Source organism: Mugil cephalus, chromosome 5 (genome assembly GCF_022458985.1).
Source record: "Mugil cephalus isolate CIBA_MC_2020 chromosome 5, CIBA_Mcephalus_1.1, whole genome shotgun sequence".
Classification (NCBI taxonomy): domain Eukaryota; kingdom Metazoa; phylum Chordata; class Actinopteri; order Mugiliformes; family Mugilidae; genus Mugil; species Mugil cephalus.
In genome coordinates, this window is record NC_061774.1 from 3,750,295 (window position 1) to 3,769,172 (window position 18,878).

General features: G+C 41.3%; 1 protein-coding gene across 8 annotated transcripts in view; it reads right to left on the minus strand.

Moving 5' to 3' along the window:
• si:dkey-237h12.3 (teneurin-3) overlaps nucleotides 1-18,878 on the minus strand; it is a 152,820-nt gene that overhangs the window by 83,463 nt on the left and 50,479 nt on the right. Inside the window, exon 1 of one of the 8 annotated variants that reach the window (XM_047584953.1) lies at nucleotides 9,561-10,020. The exons of the other annotated variants lie outside the window; for them this stretch is intronic. The gene's annotated coding sequence lies outside the window, so the exon portion shown is untranslated. Of the gene's footprint in view, nucleotides 1-9,560; nucleotides 10,021-18,878 lie in introns of those variants that run through there. 8 annotated transcript variants of the gene reach the window in all.

The window sequence follows — 18,878 nt, forward strand, 5'->3', positions numbered from 1 at the left end:
TGTCTGATATGCAAAATGTATTTTTTTTTTACTGCAGCTAATAGCATATGCGGCAAAAAAATAAAATAAAATAAAATAAAAATCACTTGGCCTAATGGCTGTGAATGCAGTCATTGCTGTTTAATGGCTTTGCAGTATACTAATAAACCTGATGAGGAAACTTTTGTCTACGTAATGGAATTTAATCTGCATCAGAGGTTTCAGAATATCATTTTGGTTTTAAAACATTGTTGCCCTAACAATGATAGGATGATTTATTTGGCCAAGATTTCAAAGATAGTCTTACAGCATGTGTGTCTGTGCGGGTGGCACTGTGTGTTTGTGAGAATGTTAACATGATTGGAGCAACAGAATGGCAGGTAGCATCCATTATGCTTCACTGTGCACATTCTCCATTTAGCCAATTCATATGACACCAGAGGACCGTGCATGTCTGCAGTTTGGTTGCTGTACTTGTAAACTATGCAATTTGCGTTTCATGCCACAGCAGGCATCAATTAGCACCTCTCTCACGCCTCTGCATCTGAACTGCATCAAATTTGGTTGTGTGCGGCTTGGAACATGATGTGAATTTGTCATGACTCATCTAAAAGGGAGGAAATGTTCAACACTAGGGAGCTAGCTTATTGCTCACCTTGGGCTTTTAAATTAAGACAAGATATCAAATATTGTGCTTTGTGAATATGGACTGAAAAGGGTTTTCATCACATCATTGCTGTCTTATCTGGAAAAGGTTAAGTAAGAAAAAGACATGGCAGGACAGTTGGATTTTTTTTATCATATAATTCCAAAAGCAAAGCCTTATTTGCACAGCTTTCACAACAGAGAAATTAATTAATTATACTTGAACTGTTGCATTTTCTAAAACCTTTTTAAAGAGGATCATAGAATTTGCTAAAATCATAGATGCCCCAGATGCATCTTCACAGAAGGTCAAGATTTTAATGTTTCAAACCCTTTGACTAAGCAAGAAAGCCAAGCAGTTAGTGCAGTTTTTTAGGCTTTATCAAGTTTCACTGCTGAGTTTACCTTATAGTCTAGCTTTACAATTTAAGAATACTGTAAATAAATTGTCTTTATTCGCAAATGGAACCAAAAGTAATCTAACTCACAAATAAACTATGGAATTACAGAACAAGATGTTGTTGTTGATGCTATAATTAAGATGAGTTAATATTAATATATGGATGAAAAGCCTAAGTATAACAATGTACGTGTCAAAACAGTAAGTAGTACAGAGATCAGGGTTGATATCTCTATGGATGATCTCAACGGTGCATTTCTTTTGCCAAGAAAATACTTTGATATTTACACAACTATCTATGTCTAATATCTCCAATAGCTAATTGTATATATGACTTCTTTCAGTTCCACCTACCATAAAAGATCTGATAGCACTTGAACCGCTTTTAAATTCCGTAATTTAAGACATATTTGTTATGAGTCGTGATGGGAAAAAGGAGTGTGTTTTGCAGTCACGTGATTTCTATTTGAAACGACAATGGTTAAACAGATCCGGTGCAGTTCCCACACAGCAGAACACACATGGCTGTGAATTGTCTCCGAGGTGGAAGATGCTGATCGTTCTTCAGATCCTGCGTAATCATGTTTGCATTGCCCCAATTAGATAAGGGAGTTGCGTCGTCAACACACCAGCTTTCTCATGCCTCCTCCGACGGTCCCCATGCTTTTCCTCCCGCTCACCAAATGGCAGCAGTAGGAGGCAAAGGATGGTCTGCATTCACACCCGGCTGAGTCATTTCACACTGGAAGACATCCATCTGAATTAACATCATAAAAAGCCTAGATGAGACTGACAATGGAAGCTGAGAAGTGAAATCTGAGAGAAGAGATGGCAGCAGCAGCGGCATATGGCAAAGCAAAACCATAAGTTGTCAGCCTATTAAAGGTATTAAAGGTTTTCTGGCCAGGATTAATATTGTATTAGAGCACTGTATATTCTTTACTCTGGATCAGATTAAACGGTGAAAAGACGTATCGATACAGCAGCAAAACCAAATGTTGACACCACAGTACGCAGTCACACTTGTTCCCAGTATCAGGTATCAGCCATCGGCATATGTTGGTTTTTATTATTTCATAATACCCTTTCCCTTGACTACTTGGAATTTCTGCAGCAGGAAACGAAGCAGGATTATGACAGGATACTCCATTTCCACACAGCCCTTGTGCTAATAAAAGCTGAAGGAGTGTGCTGCAGTTTGAAAAGGCTCAGCGAGAGAGAAGATAACAGATCTCAACAAACGCGCGGTACACACAGTCAAAGGATACACTTTACGGCCCATCTGTAAGGCTGGACTCAATCTGATACTGTGGCTAATCACGCAGCAGCATACTTTCCCCCCGTCAGCACTAAACTTATATCAAGATCAGATGTTTAATATTGAATTATGATAATTCACCACATAAAATAATTATTCAACACAAGTGAGATACGCCCTGTTTGCTCTAAAGCCATCTTCAGATCTTGCGCAAATAACGAAAGACAATGACCTCATCCTGATGTTTGTCCAAGGCACTGTCAATAATGTAATCCCCATGATTTAGTTAGAAATCACATCTGCCACATTCAGGTGCAGGCCACCTCCCTCCTACATATTCATAGGAAACAATATTGACTAAATGTCTAAATGTCTTGTCTGGCTAAATATATAATGGAAAGTGTGATACTAAAGGATCAGTTCGTGTGAATATAAGCAGAAGAGAAATGCATACAGGAGATTTCAGGATTAAACTCTGAGAGCTAGTACGGTAGGTCTGGGCACTGACGTGTTTGGCAGCCGGGCTAACAGCGGCGCACAACTTCCCGAGGAGTGCAGAGGCAGGGAGAGTGAAGTTTCCAGCGGATTCAAAGTGCCTGGCGGTCAAAACCAACACTCTCTCAAAACTTCACGGTGTAAATCATACCTGTAGTGAACTCACCTGAGGCAACAATAGCATTCAGCAGAGGTCAATAACTATGGAGGGACACGTTTACCGAGTCTTTGTGTTCCAAGAGTGACAATAGAATCTCATTGTCAGGTGTTTAGTCAGATAAGGTCGTACACCCGCAGGGATTAGCGCCTGCTTTTCATCAATGTAATGCTTTAAAAACAGGTTTAGCAAACGTGCGGTGGATCAACCAATTTAAATGCTAAACCTCTTTCTCTCTCAGAAGATTGGGGCCAGGGGCTAAATACATAGAGATAAACAAATCAAACTAGCTGTAAAGACTTGGAGCGAGGGAAACAAATAAATGACCCTAACACCTTTATTTGGAGAGGGAGTGCTGCTGAAATGGTGATATAGCACGCAAAGTGTTAAGGTAAGAGACCGATTCCCTTGTTTAACGTGATAATAGTTGCAGTGTCAAGCTCTTCAGTTGGATAGAGTCATCCTGAGGCATTGTACTCGACGCTAAATATGCAAACAGTGCTTCGGGAGTTTGCGATAACAGCAGGAGGGGGCGATTCTGAAATGTCACTGGTTCTGGTTTAACATAACACAGTTGTAGCCACTTGTATGTACAGTCTCCATGCAACATCACTGCTCATACGCTCCCCACAGCAGTAGTTGAATTAGAAGCTTCCTGGATCATGCTGGGAAGTGACATTACTCTTTGAGAGCAGCATAATGATCACTATCAATCTCTTTATTGTCAAGTCACATTAGTGAAATATAAGGGAGGAGTACTGGAAAGGGGAAGGAGACCGCCGAGAGACATCCTCCACCATGGCAGCCTGGCAGTGCATTAATCACAGCGGAGGGGACCCTCTCTGCGTCCAGGCTGGAAACTGTCAGGGTAAACACTTCAGCCAATAGAGATGCTACTGTTACGCCGGGAGAAAATTCCTTGCTGGTGTCCCTCCATATCGGGAAAGGGTGCCAGCTTTCGCTTTGCAACACATAACTGTCACAGCTTTCTCATTTCAGATTCACATTTTTCTCTCAGGCCATCTCAAAATGTCGCTGCAGATATATTCAGTCATCTTTTTTGAGGGTATACAGAGCCAGGCAAGGAGACAAAACTGTCATTATTTCATAATCAGCCAGGCTCAACAAAGGTTTTTTTTTTTTTTTTTCAGACGCAGATATTCAACTCGGGCATTTTAAATGTAATAACCAGCAGCAAAGATGCTGTATGTAAAACTATAATACCACATCTGACATGCGCCATGAAACAGCTGGATGAGCTTCATGACTTTCAAAGCCCATACAGAGAGCAATCCCGTAGAAAACTCGTAACGATTTCATCCATTAACTCCATCAATCTGAGTTTGCTCCATCAGTTTCAGTTAGTGTCAACTGTCTCAGCACTCTCTGGCAGAGAGCTGCTACAAGTGCCCTCGCTAGGAGAAGAAATTTTGGAAGAGAAACTTTTTTTTTTTTTGTCTTTGTGTCTGGTATAGCTGCACACATGCCACAGTCAAGTGGTTTATGAAACCACCCCTTCCCCTACCCTGCCACTGCCATCTAAATAATGAATACTCTGCCACTTGCAGTAATCCTTCAGCAGCTTTCCCCCAGAAATAGAACAAAGTCAGACAGTGCGCACGTCCTCTCCCCTCCACTTTTCAAAACAAATAATGCTGATTCCTCAAAAAAAAAAAAAAAAAAATCCTTCTACATGCTGCCGCTCGTATCGCAATGCCCGTTAATGATTTGCAGCGCTTTACAGCTCGCATACAATACGTTTAGCGAGGTGTTGAGCTGCTGCAGTGGTTCGGGCATTCTTGGCCGCATCCAGGTCGTGACTTCAAAGTTTTGCTTAGTACCCATTTGAAGGCAACATCAAAGCATGGGGTAGGCCAAAGATTTCAAAAGGCATCAAGAGCAAACCAAAAAAGGTACAGTAACTGCGAAGGGCACCTTTGGGCTTTCTATGATGGATGATAAGAAAAGACAGAAGGAGAGACAGAGAGAGAGGAAGAGCTGGGTGAAACGGGTGAAAAGCGAAATTACGGAGAAGAGAGGTGAGCTTATATGAAAGGTATCCTTAATTAGATGAAATGTTTGCCCTCTTCTACAAATTCCTTCATGTGGTGCCAGGGAAAAAAAAAAAGACCAAAGCTGATGAGTCTGGGGAGAACTATCTGCCTAAGTGGCCTTTTATTGGGGGATAAAAAGCCAGTCTTTGCCTCTGTTCCCGTCCACTGCCTCTGGTTATGAGAGAAGTGCAGGCGGATCAAAGGAGGGGCCGAGGATTTCTGACATGTCCTATTGTATGCCCACGTGGTGACAGGCTGGCATTTGGCGGATGAAACCGTCTCACTGCCTTCTGACAGCTCTTGAGGGAGAGTTCACAAACCTGTAGTAAATATTTGAATATTCCATAAGACACACTTGAATTTTACATGTACAAATTAAATCAATGACAAGCAAAACAGCGCCTTCCCATGACCAACATTTAACGAGTTCCTTTTCACCATGAAAGAACACTGAATATATCCTGTCCTGAAATATTAGTTAATATCCTTGTATCTTAACTGTCTAATAATCTCACAGAGATGTGAACTGTGCAACGGAATTCATATTAAATGCTGATTAAAGTAGACATGAAGGGAACCGGCAAACAGCGACGATGCTCTAAACAGGTATTTCGATTATGTCCTTTCATCTGAAAATGAGTGAAACTTTGGCGCTTGCTGCAGCCTTGATTGATCTAGTGACACACTAATGAAAGCTGTGAGACTGAGGGAGATTAGATGGCTGCTAAGCTTTGACCCTGGATGTGAAAACAGCGCGGGCTGGGGGATGCTATCATAAAGCTGCTAAATGGCTTATTTCACCTCCAGCTCCGGTAGCCACCCACTGGCATCACCGTTTGGATAATGATACCCGTAAATGTCCGCAGTAAACAGCTGAGGAACAGGAGCTCCAGCCTTTCCCCATTACCATTACACGAGGGAAGGATGATCATTATCTTACGAATTCTGGCCACTAATGCAAGACAACCACGTACGCAGTTATGCGTTTTGAGCAATGCGTAAACACAAACATTGATGGTGTAACACTCAGTGCAGCGTCTAAACTTTTAATATCACTGATTTCCGCTGAACAAAAAGCCGGTTGTTTTAATAATGTTGCCGCCCCGCCACCAAGTTCAGCAGACTGGAGCAAACACTGAATACACAGAAAGTAAAGGTCAAGACACCAAAACCTCTTTTGTAAGCACAGAGAACCCTGCAGCTATTGTCTGTCAGTAGAACTGGGAACAAACTATCCAATTTAAAGTCAAATATTACCACTATTTTGCCGCCGTGTTGCCATTTTTGAGTCACTCTGCAAAGTATGTAGTTTGAACTGACTATCAATCAAAATTGAAAAAAAAAAGTGGATTGTGACATTTAGAATTTACTCCCACTGTATTCCTGGTGCTGTTTCTTTTACTTTTACTTAAGTCACTCTTTGCTCAATTCAGAATTTACAAAAATTCTGAATTTTGTGCAAATATCAAAATACATCTACTGTATCAGACGGTGGCTGAATCCTTTTGTGTAGTCTGAAATTGTCAGCTTTATAATAATACACGATGTGTAGTGATGGACTGAATTACAGTTATACAAAATATAGTCAAAATTAGAGTTCAGGTTATCTCTGCCTGAACTCGACAAAATTCTACCTGCACAGGAATGAATCAATATTCAGGAATAATGCACAAGAGCCTCTTAAGTATAGGAATATTTCCTCCACCTCTGACACGGGAAATATGCATGAATAAATAAGTGGTCCATTCGATTAGAATTCTATTATTCTCTTATTCTTTTATTGTGTCCCTCTTACTGACAATGGCAAAGAGCAACTCAAACACTGTTAGTCTACTTTTTAAATCAATAGGATCCTTGAATGTAATTCATTTGGCAATATATATATATATATATATATATATATATATATTGTATTTAGTATTTTTTTAATTAATTATTTTTTCCTTTTTTTTTCTTTTTTGCAGTTTGTGGTTTGAGCTGTGAGCTGCTGCACATATTTCCTGCCTGAGCGGTTTTCAAAGTGAAATCAGCCTTCAGTCTGCGTTTAGTTTGATTGTGCAACAAGGCGAACAACAACCCTCAAACACAAAGTCTAGTTTTTTCCTTTAAGAACATTTGAACACAGTTATTTAAGCATCGCCACGATAAAACAGCAATCAATACCCTCTTCAAAAAAAGTAGAAGTAGAATCTACATTTGACATCTGTATTTTCTTTATTATTACAATAATCTATTAATTCTAACATTTAAGTTCTCCCTTGAAATTGTATTTCATTTTTTAATTAACTCTTCCCAATAGACACTGGCTGAAGCTTTCAGGTGTGCCGCTTTTCTCATACACATTATTTGACTGAGTTTTAATTAAAAACAAGGGTTCACTGTCTCCCAGATGACATTACTCTGTGAACAATTTCACACCCACATGCTTTCAAAAAAAAAACTATTAAGATTATTTTAGTATGGATATGCAGATAATGTAGGGGAAAAAATAATGTCAGCTTTGTCTCCTGGGGAATCTGGCACTTTTCAATCAATCATGGAATCACTGAATGTAATCTAATGAGTGAATGAATGAGGGGATGTGCAGCATATGTGCAAGTGGTCTGTGTTGCAGGAGCAGGGCTTGAGAAGCAAGAATGCGTAGTAATAATTTATGCATTTATGCATTTTGTTACATTGAAATGTGCAGGTCTTTAAAGGTAATTTCTCTATTAATTTCTTTTAAAAAACAACAATAAAAGAACTAAGCTTAAATTCAGAGGTCGTCATGGATGGACACTGAGCTCGAACCAAGAACAAACCCCTCATTCACAAATTACATAAATTAAACAACAGTTCATCCTTTCATTACATAAATTATGGAACAGTTGGTCCTGAAACCACATCATAATGCACAAAAGCCTTTGTTGGCTCAGGCTCTCGCTGGCCTCGGCGTCCTCGTGTGTGCGTTTGCCAGTAAGACTAAAAGAAGACTGCTCGAGTTGCCTGGTGAAACAGGAGATAAGAAAATTAAAACAAAAATTGCTCAGACCTCACTGTTAATGCGAGTGCCGAGCAGCTGTCGTCCACAGAGAAAAGCGATGCATCAAAAGCCTGTGCGGAGTATTGATGGTCCATCAGCCCGCTGTGATTTATGGAGTTATCGCTCCTATTCTGATTGCGCTGAACGCTTAAAACTTTACCTCTCCTCTAGCAGACGCGACTCAGCGTGCATCAAGGTGTGTTCGCCTCCTTCTCCAGGGACATGAGCACACTTGTGCAATGTAATTTCCACCGGCACACATGACGGTGGCTGAACCACAACAAACCCACCTCCTCAGCTACGTGCCCGCCCCCTCAATTACTCCAGGTGAAACCCGGCTACAGCAAAACAATAGCACCCCGACACCACAGCTTTAAAATGCTAAAACAAATACAATGCGATTAATTATTTCTCAGTCACTCAAGCAGCTAAAAATACACACGATTTGCTCGGCGGATCGCCTCATGGCCCGAGGAACAATTCATTGTTATACCTCATAAGCTGCATCGCCTGCAGAGGAAAAGCCACATTGCATTTACCTCATCGTATTTACCTGTCACCTGTGAATATATGCGGGACCACCGCTGCATGACCCTTTGTAGCACTCAGATTTATTCCTCTGTTGATGCATCTGCTCTGCTTACACTGGCCACCACTCACTACACCCCAATTACTCTTTGTCTTTGTAGCTATTGGTTTGCTAAGCACTTCAATCCATCTCTGTCTCCGAGGCCCTGACGTCAACCTGAAATGATTAATCAACGAAAAAAAGTCAACACCTAAAAAGCAACACCTACTGTGACCTGTTTGCATACATTACCCACAATACTTCATGGATGTCTTGTTGAATGTTGAATGAGGAATTTTTTTTTTTTTTTTAAGAGCATGAACCAAGATAATGTTTTATTGTTGTGATGCTGTTTAGACAGCTTAAAGTAATATCCTCTAAAATTATATTTCATAAAATATTCAAATACTTTCTCTTTCATTTGTTCCACATAATCAAGTGGTGGTATTGATGATGTGAGTGAAAAGCTAATCAGGGTAAAATAGCAATAACATTAAGCACAAAATCGCTTTAGGTGACCATACAGCAACCTGACCCAATTGAAGCCTAAAATGTGCTTTCAGTTGATCCGTAATGTAAATATTCCTTCAGATCAGGTCCATGAGGAAGTGAGAGATACTGTATTATCAATGTACACGTGTTAGGCTGCAGTACCATTTTAAATACAACACACCGCCCCCTCATAAGAAGATCCACAAGGGGATTGAAAGGAATACAATAGACTGTAGATTCCTGCAGTAACAATAAGGCCTGGGCTAAGAGAGGAGCTGCCTTTACACAGCCCTTGTAATGCATTAAACATTATTTCGTCACATCTAAGTTGTAGACATTTGTAATGTGGTTCAACTCCACATTTGTGAGCACAGATGTCCGGACAAAAAAAAAAGCACTGATAACACACAGTAAATGGAAATGTGAACCAGATCTGGATTAATCGTGGTACATTTATAGTAAAAGGATTACAATGAACTTGGTGTGTTACCTTAAAGAATGTCTGGAGCAATTCCCCACAGAGGCTTTACTGTATCAAGGTCCACCTCTCAGGCTGCGATGCTGCTTTGTATTGGATTTACAAACGCTCTGGATCTCCTCCTCTTCTCATCGCCGCTACGCAAGCCACACACTATCACCCTCACACATGGATGGCACTCAAGCGATGTCAGAAGGGTTAAAACCTAGTGGACCGGAAAGTCACACCGGCATCGTTCTAGTTGCCAGCCACCGCTGCCGCACTCTCCCAGCAGCTCTCCGTCACCTCCTCCTTCCCTTTCTTCTTTCCCTTTTTTTTTCTTAACTCAACCTATCTCATGTGCTTCTCCCCCTCCTTATGTGAGATGGTAGACGAGAGCGCTGGGCGATTTGCACCACTCTATCATGGATCGTGTTACGCTGTCTGGCTGTAGCGGCGGTCACAGATGATAGGCTGAGGAGCTTTGCGTGTGTGTTTACTCCTCAAAAGAAGCAGCGGCAGAAGACAAGAGGGAGGGAGGGAAGGAGGGAGGGAGGGAGAGAGGTGGGCTGCCTCAGTTAAAACATAAAAATGTGGATCGGTATCCAAAAACGATTAAGTGACGGGCTCTGACACAAAACCTGGATGTGATTCCGTAAGAGACCACCGACTACTAGCATGCACACCTCCATAGCCACTTTTAGATGCTCTCCTTCAGCTTGAAATTATTTGATTAATCACATCCAAGCGCAATCTATCCATCTTTGCTTTGCTGACATACATAATGAATATCCTTTGTCTGTCTTTTTATTTCAATATTTCATGATATCTTAAGCTCATTACAACACGCCGCGGTGTAAATGTGGCTCACACTGACGCACAATAAAAGCAGCATATAGCCACGTTTAGCATCAAAAAAAAAAAAAAAAAAAAAAACGTTGCTACGGCATGCTTTGGTATTCAGATCACAGGAGGATTCCTACATCAGAACAACGAGGACACCAAAAATAATTCATTAACGTCACGCTCTCGCACCGTCTCCGTCAACGCGAAGCTACGGCATCCCTGCATGTTCTGACCCCGTCTTGTTAGTTGTCAATGTTGTTTGTTTACTTTTGACAGCCTGTTAAAAAAAAAAAGGCAAAATGTTTGGATACAAGACAAACTTTCACAAACTGCAGCTCATGATCAAAAGAAAACGGTTGATTTCACACAGTCCTCTGTGAACTGAAAATGGCCGTGCCCTCATTAGCTTTCTTAGAAGATTTTTTTTAATGTAGCCTAAATAAAGAGAAATATAAATAACAGCTAGCAGCATTACCGCACCCATCTGCTGGATGGTGCTGGATCTCTGCGTTCCTGCCATACAGCGTTTGCATACAAGACAATGAAACACCTATTAAGACGTGTAGGTTGTGTAGCTACCGAACTCATTTCCACCTCTGCATATTTCGTCAAACTCTGCCCTCTATGAGTGAGTCAGAAAACTTTGTAGACTGCAATTAGGGGACTGTGAGCAAGTTTCTCAGTCTTGTGCTTTATGCGTTGACAAAGGGAAGCTAAAGTTCAGTTCAATGTTCAGCTTTCATAGAAGCTGAACTCAAAAATTAATAATAAAAAAAAAAACATCTATAAAGTTAAGAATGAAGGTCAGTTTTTCTGAACCGAGCTTCCTCATGATAATACAGTACATAGCTTTAACAGGTCACGGAGCCATTCAGTCCAGCGTTTTCATGAAGTTGAGGAGCTAACAAGAGACAGACTTTAAAAAAGAGCGGATAAAAAAAATGAAGCAAAAGATATTCAGACTTTTACTCACTATTATATATCAAGTCGTGGATCCTGTATTTCCCATTATGCACCTGGGTAGTGTCTTTCTTTAGAGCATCCTTGGCCACTGAACCACATACCACAGGTTTGCTGCAACCTTTGTGTTGGTCTTTGAGCCCAAAAGGCTCATCATCAAAGTTATTTCTTAAACCATCTGAAAGCTCCTCCAGAGATACAGGTAGGGCTTGTTTTTCGCTGCCTGAATGTATAAAATCTACAGGAGTGCCCATTTAATTACAGTGCATTTGGATCAATATGTGGTTGAACAGGCTGATTGTATTAGCAGATATGCTAGCGGGAAATTGCAACTTCTACTCCCCTCTTTTCAGACATCAAATAATAGCAGCTTTTAGCAGAAGTGGCAATTCGTTTGACTTAAAAGACTTCTAACCCCAATACGCTGCCAATTAAATTAATGAGTATTCCACAAAATACATAGTTAAATGATTGAAAATGAAAAGTTATTTGTTCATGTTTCTTTGCATCATTTCCCTCGTACGCCACTGTAGAGTTTTAATACATCTACACTGTTATGTGAACTTCCCTGCCAATTCACTGGTTCCTTTGCAATATCAACCCACGTGTCCTTAAATAAATGTAAAAACTGTTAGAAATTTGCCCCTCTGTAAACTACTTCTGCTAATAAATCACACAGCAGTGCAGCAGTGGTTCATATCTCATTGCAAAATCAATTGAGCATTTCATTTTATAAATTATCATGTGGGCGTAGCAGTCTGTAATAATCCACTTTCATTAATGACCAACAACTAAAACAGCAAAGGACTGATAACGCCCCTTTGAAGGTGGACATCAAAAGTGATGCCTCTGGGGCTGAGAACAAGGGAGAGCTTCTTTGACATTTTCCCAGTGCAGCCTCACGTTGACTCAAAGAGCTCGGTCACGCCTGCAGGCTCGAGTGGGGAAATATGTTTGGAGTTTGGATGGCGGCCCTCGTAATCAACGAGTGCCCCAGTTTGCGACGTCTTGAGTGAAATTCATATTGAGTGGCCCAAATGATGATATTCATCATCCATCCTGAAGAAAAAAAGGTGTTTGAGACCTTGCGTAAGACAGGCTATTTTAAGATGGGAAGCATTTCTACTTTAGTCACTTTAGAACACCTTGGAGATGATGCCAATTTAAATTCTTTTGGGACTAACGAACGGCCTCGTTAGAATTCCCACAAGGTATGCCTTAGTGAGGTGGTAGAATTAAAACTAGGAACAGCCACGTGGGTACGTTAATGACATACTCACAATATCATCTTGCCAGATAAATGATCATTTATTAGATTTCAACAGTACTTTCTTATAGCAATATCCTGCTATTGTACAGTGCTTGTGCATGTTTGGTCACGTTGTTTGCAGCGTTCTCGTGTGGAGTGCAACAACTCCAACATACAAACACAGAGCTAAACCGTGTGTCAATGAAGACTGAGCCGCAGTGGGTTTTCACCATTTACTGCAATGGACAACAGGGTACAAAGGGAATATAGAATACACCACAATGTGTACAGAGGCGTTGGTCAGGTTCGCAGTAATGGGGGCAACTGAAGACTGATTGGGTTTAGTTTGCTCAACAAATAAATATCAATGAGTTTTTATATAATGTCAATACCTGCCCCTGACAGTCACAGTTACCCATCCGCAGCAGCCCCCCCCACCACCCCCACCTTCCTCCCAAAAAAATGTATGATGCTAAATGTATCGTGTTTTCACTGCAGCACCATGTGCAAACAAAGAGGGCGTGAAGAAGACGAGAGAAAAAAAAAAAGGTATCCGCAGTGAGATGCGGCTGTAAATTTCACCCGGGTAAACAACATGGGAAATGGTCCAGGATTTTCTTCACATAATATGCTTAAATCTCGAGCGAATGGGGGAAAACGGACTCTTATTTCCATTAAAGGGATGTTGCTAAATGGCTGCTATTCAGCGCAGTTTCAATTTTGACATGCCAAAGCTGTCTGAGGTGCTCAGTTTACTGGGGAGTGGGATGTGGGCGGGGGTGGTAGATCTCTTTGCTCTCCTTGAGCACCATGGTTTCAGTCCAGCTGGCCTTTAGAATATGGATTATGTGGTGCCGTGGCCTGGCTCTCGCTCCATGGGGGGCTGGACTGGGTGCCCAGCTTCAGCGGACTCCCCACCGAGACCCCTGAGTGAGAGGACGCTGAGAGCCCCCTCGGTTCTCAAGGCTGGATCATTGAGAACGTGGCGGATGCTTTCCGCACCAGAACCATACGTCGTTGTGTGAAAGAAAACGAGCAGAAAGAGGAAAGAAAAGACAGTGAAAAGGGAGACGGTGGGTGGATCGGGCGAGGGGGTGGGGGTGGGTGGGTGGGGGTCGAGGTGAGGAACGTCGTGGAAGAAGCAGAAGCAACAACCGCGATTGTGGCAGAACTGCGGCACTGCATTACTGCCAATCACAGTGCCTGCTCTGTCGGGGAAAAAAGAAAAGGGTGAAAAAAAAAAGAAGAACCTCGGGAGTGCAGCTGTGCAGTAGATTTACCTTTCAAAAAAGTCTGGGGCAATAATAAGTATCCAAATGACAGCTCTGTGCCACTGCATCCCAGACTAAAGTTAACCAGAGGTCCTAATGTCGAGTGCCAGCAGCAGACACAAAGGTCTGAACAGTGGGGCGCCGAGGCAGCTAGCACAGCATGGCTAAATGGGGCAGGTGATTTCCCATCTCCTCCACTGCCCTCAAGGCACAGCCAATCACTGCTGGGGAAAGTGCCGCCCTATCCTGCAAGCAAGCCAGCCAGTGAGTGGAAGGGCTAGAGAGGGAGCTGGAGTCTATCTGGGACCATGCATTATTCACACGCATCGCTACGGCACTAAGACCTCCACAAAGGAAAGGCCTCAGGTTCCATCAGTGCAGACTTGTTTCCAATCTATTATTGATGGCAACACTACACCCTATACTTTTCCCTGATTTACTGGATTCTATCATTGTTTCTATAATAAAGGCTATTTCCAGTAAAGTCTGAACAAATTAGCAGAATATTTCCAAGCATGATGCCAGTGGGTGCATCTGATCAGTGGAATCTTCTAGAATTGACTTTAATTACACAATTTGTGTGCGGCATTAGACTCTCGCAATTTTTTTTCTTTTTTTTCTTCTTTTTTTGCAGTGTAATGGTGTGAGTGTGCTCACCTTAATACACGCAGAACAACCTGAAACCTTTCTGCGAATCATCAATCATGTCAAAGGTAGGTTTCCATGCAAAATTAATTTCAGTGTGGAGACCTCCAGTTAGACCTAAGTGAAATAAATGAGCTATCCAATTACCACATTATGATCACATGTAGCTGCTGTAAAAAAAAAAAAAAAAAAAAAATGCACTGACAAATTTTAACCAGCAGCAGCCCTCAGGAACTCAGCGGTGGCTGGATTTCTGGATTTTATTTCTTGCTCTTCTTTACAACCTATTTATTATTTTACCTCGGTGACTGCTTCTCCCAAGACATCTTTTGCTTTTTTGTTTCGAGAAACAAGGGACACGGCTTGTGTAGTTGTTGGGTAACAATGAAAAAGTGCGCTTGTGTTACAGTGTGAAATGGGGCGAAGTCGTTTAAAGGACTAGTGCGATGCAGAAACAGGCACGGAATGAGATTCAATGACACCGTGTGTATTTATAGTCCTGCAGTGCATCAAAAAGCTAAATTATCTTCTATATGAAGATTTCATCAGAATGTGCTAAAATGCCCCGGCTCTTCCAACTCTGACTCGGTGCACATTATTACCACGCACACATCAAAGATTTCCTCTAAATCTCCACAGGAGACACGATCAATCTGCTCAGTATGCGCAGCTAGGACGGTGGGCCATCTCTTCCTTTGAGGATGTCGACGCGTTTGACCGATGTGCAGTCGATCCCCCAGATTGTGGCTAATCATCATTACCGGCTGCTGAAACAATGACTTTCCTTCAGCCCACTCAGCTTCAAGTAGGACACAGGGGATCCGCCAGTATTTCTTATGGCGGCTTAACACTTGAGTCTGGATTTGTGGAATTAAGGCAGACTTGGACACAACGAGATGTGTACTCTGGTCATCCATCCAAGTCATCAACTGTGGCCTGTACACTCACACCGTATTTCAGTATTTGTTTGGGAAAGTGTGACAGCTGCATTTTCACTTGAGGTAGTTTCATTTCATACATTTGTTGCCTGAAAAGGATGCTGCTGCTGCACATTCCTAAAAGGGAAAAAAACGTATAAAACAGTACTGGGGAAATGAGGACAGATGCATAGAAGAGACTATTTGGAGAATTTTTTTAGAATGGACAGTGGATGATGAAAAATGACTCCTTCCTTACAGTGCTTAAAGGTTAGGTCTCTATTACACAGAGAGCAAAATGTCAGCAGTATCCCCTGAAAGAGTGGACTGTGATATTAATGGAGAGTCCAGGGAATGGGCTTCCCCTGACTGAGTTTCCCCCACTACCAGACACATTATTCATTGAGTTGTCAGCCCGCACCTGGTGCATATAACACTAACATCTACAAACTAAATGATGGAGAGAATATAGCCCACCCTGGTATGCAGCCAGTGGTGAAATGAATGTTGTTCATGAAGTATAATGGAGACTAAAAGTACTGCTCCGAGATAATCTTAGAGCGCTTCACCTGCACAACTGATGTTGTCGCCCAGGAAGTATTAGCATAATGTTCAATTTGGTAGCGATTATTGCACTTTCATTTAGCTTTCAGCTACCTCTGAGAGTGTAAGGATGGAAACTAAGCACAGGGGCGAGATGTACACCCTACTACTACCAAAAATAAACCCTTACATAAAACAATCTGAAAGGAGGAAAGAAACGATGCCGCGTACGAATTGGGGGAAGCTCACTTTTATCTGCGGTTCCAGCCACTAGATGCCCTCATTGAATTCCTCAAAGCAATTATCAAAGCACTCTTCCATGTAATTCAACCACGCAACATCACCAAGAACACACAGTGACACTGAATGTTGTGTCCCGTTGAAATGTGATAGACCCGGACAGAATGACATGATGATTTAATATGTTACAGAGCGAGTCATCAGTAACACAACCAGCACTTTATCGAAGATGCAAAACGGCTTGTGCGCGAGGCAGATGGTGGCAGTGGATTATTTGTGAGTAATATTCTTTTGCCACGGTAAATATATTGTGTCATGCAGCAGAGGGTGGATGAAGAATTTTCTCTCAAGCTGTTTTAATGAAGTCCCAAATGTCATCCTCATGCTTCTTTCAAGAGAGAACTCCAAGAAACTCCTCTTGAAGCCTGGCTGTTCCTCAGTGCATCTTCAAGTCATCTGAAAACATGTAGTTTCACTGAAAGGCAGCTTAAATAGACAAGGAACGGCTCAGTGGAAACGGGTCAAAGGTGAGGAGTAAACAGGTAGATTGGACCATTAAATTTTATCTGTACGACTGGAGATGGTCATGAATCATCGAGGCGGTGTCCGGCGCCGACAGAAGTGGCTAGAAATCTTCCTGGTACTGGAAAACTAGGTACGTAAAAATAGTTTTGCCAATCCTATGTGTAATACTTTAATCATCATCATTTTATAAAACATTTGAAATGATCCCTTAGTGTAATGTCTTTATGAGAAGACTAAGGGGGGAAAAAAAAGGATTTCACAGTAACACCATTATAGTGAAAAATGTCAATGTAATTTAGTGGCTTTGGTAAGTGTAGCATAGAGCGTCAGAAGCCGAGTTTAAATTAGAGCCAACATATTTTTCTCTCAACAATACTGAGGAGCGCAGAGGGAGGAGGGTGGACATCCAATTACTGCAGCACTGTGTGTGTCATCTTGACATCGCGTTTGGCTTTCTTCAACGATGTATTAAATATACCAGACATAAAGGCTACACTGCAGCAATGATTGAAAGACGGAGGCTCGCCGCTGTAGCTATTATTGGGGTGGGATCAGTGTGCAGCCTTACATAAACAACTCAATACTGTGTCAATATGAGTATTTTGACAACATATGTCACCAAGCATTTAGTCACCGCACGTACTGAAGCATAAAATTAAACTGAAGCAACACACTAACGTGGAGTCACGCTCCCATGTGATTCCACATGGCTAAGCTTTCATTTGAACAAAGTAACAATTTCTTCAATCACCGATGTTTAGATATCCTTTTCCCTCCGCACACATGAAGTTAAAGCTGACCAGAAACAAGTGCCTCAGCCGACATACATGGAAATTTAACTTGTCTTAAATCTGCACTGGGCATCTCTGCACATTTTCAGCTCCAAATGGCAACCACTGTGAGATTCAGCAGCCAGATATCATGTAACATGACATAAGTAAACTGTAGACAGCGAGCTTTTTGCAGAGTGTTTGCCCAGCTGGCTGGTCTGATCACTTTATACCAAATGATTAAAAAAAAAAAAAAAAAAAAGAGCGACGCATCAAATTAAACTTTAGTTCTGTAGTAGAGCTCTTTCTGGATTTAAACAGATTTTTGAATACATTTTGTGTTGACTATGTTAATTTATAATAATAATAATAATAATAATAATAATAATTATTAGTCATTTTTAAGTCATTTTTAAGCAAAAACTACCCTTGTTTTCAATGCTGGTAACAGCACGTCAATAGTAAAGCTCACAGGCAGCAAAACAAAGTATAGTCATTCCAGTAATAAAGGGAGGCAACAATTTTGCAAGCAGTCGTTATCTAATTTTGTGCTGCTAAGTGTGCAGTGAAAGCTGTTGCTACATATCCAATTAGTCGGAAGCATACAGCCTCTTGCCAGCAGCTCTTCATGTAACAGCTCACTGTGGCTGCAGCTCCTCGTTCCATTACTTCCTGCAGCATCTGAAACTAATCTCCTATCAAAAAGTGGGAAAAAACTACTGTCGTCTAGTCTTGAATAGAGACTCAACTTTTAATGTGGTGCTGCAGTAGCAAGAAATGTTGCATTAGCAGCAACGTTAGTGTGAGGACGATTTGGCATCCTGCATTCATATCTATCTATTTATAGAGATTACATCAGCAATAATTTAATGCAGCATTTATTTTCCGAGAATGTTGCCGCATGTGCCCAGTTCGTAATAATGCAGATATATAGATATTGTGATACTCTCATTAGACTTGGAGTTCTGTAAAACATCCGTTGAAACAACTTGAATCGTTATTGGCGGTACATAAAAACTGCATTAAACTGAGTCAGTGAGCCATAGCCTCAGTCTCTCTCTTGTGTCACCTCATTCTGCAACAGATGGTGTATTAACAGACATTTATTTCAATGACAATCTTCAAGACCGCTGCTTTACATGTGAATATGGGCTTCAGGACATCTAAGACACTCAACGGAGTATTTTTGTGTATTCTTGAAGAGTGTATTTTTTGCTATTTTTTTTCAATACCACTCTAGAAAATCTATGTATACTGATGCTAGTTGCAGCACTTAAAATGATTTGACAAGTAATTCTGATTGATCATCTAATATTCATGGTAGATGATGGCAGGATGTAGACCAGGCTTTATCTTACGCTGTCACTGATGTGCTTTGTTTTAAT